Below are 932 nucleotides of genomic sequence, written 5' to 3'. Positions count from 1 at the left end.
TTGCCCTCCTAGAGGGCAGTGTGCCCTTGTGGAGGGCAATGCTTGCCTCCTCCCTTCCATGCGGCACACTTCTCCTTGGGCCACGCTTCCTTGAGCCACGCTTTCCTCTTTTCTTCTTTTCTTCACCTACAATAAACCAAAACAACCACTCCAAGTATCACTAAATTCACAAGGCTTATAAATCAATTAAAAATCAATTAAATTTAGCTTAAACCTCATGAGTTAACATTAATTTCATGGTGGTTGTTTGATTTAAAGAAGTTATGCATTTTCACTCCAAACCACTTACTTAGGATGCAAGAAAGTGCATAAAGACTAACAAAACAAGTGAAATTAGCTTGAAAAATGGGTATATGATGACTAGTCATCAGCTACCACTTAGTTAACCCTTACTAAATAGAGGAAAGTCAAGTGGATGAATCGACTTGAGCCACAAGTCCTAGCCAACTCCCAAGGAAAGACTAGCTTTAGTGCACTCTAAACCAATTAGCAATCTCTCCCATTATCAATCAACAAAGGAATTAGATAACTCAAGCGTCACTAATTACTCTACCTAGGCCAAGAGGAACAAAGTCTACACCAAAACTAAAAGAGACATTTTAACAAACACATAGAGTGCAATAAAAGTAAACAACATAAATTGCAAGAATTAAAGAGAGATCTAACTACAAAGGCAAGAGATTAACAATGGAAAAGCAAAGAAGAACAATTATTATGAATTACCTCTTATTGAATTGAAAGAGTGTAGAGGGAACAATAATAGATCTACAACAAAATGTAAGAACAACATAAAGGAAATTACAACAAAAGAGTATAAGAGGATGAATCTAACAACAAAGAATTGAAATGTAGAAGTAGAAGAAAGCAAAGATTAAAACCTAGATCTAAGAACTAATCCTAATCCTAATCCTAATTCTAGAGAGAAGTGAGAG

This window comes from Arachis stenosperma, chromosome 1 (assembly GCF_014773155.1).
Source record: "Arachis stenosperma cultivar V10309 chromosome 1, arast.V10309.gnm1.PFL2, whole genome shotgun sequence".
NCBI classification, from domain to species: domain Eukaryota; kingdom Viridiplantae; phylum Streptophyta; class Magnoliopsida; order Fabales; family Fabaceae; genus Arachis; species Arachis stenosperma.
The sequence above is the reverse complement of the archived record's forward strand: the minus strand, read 5'-3'. Positions refer to the sequence as shown.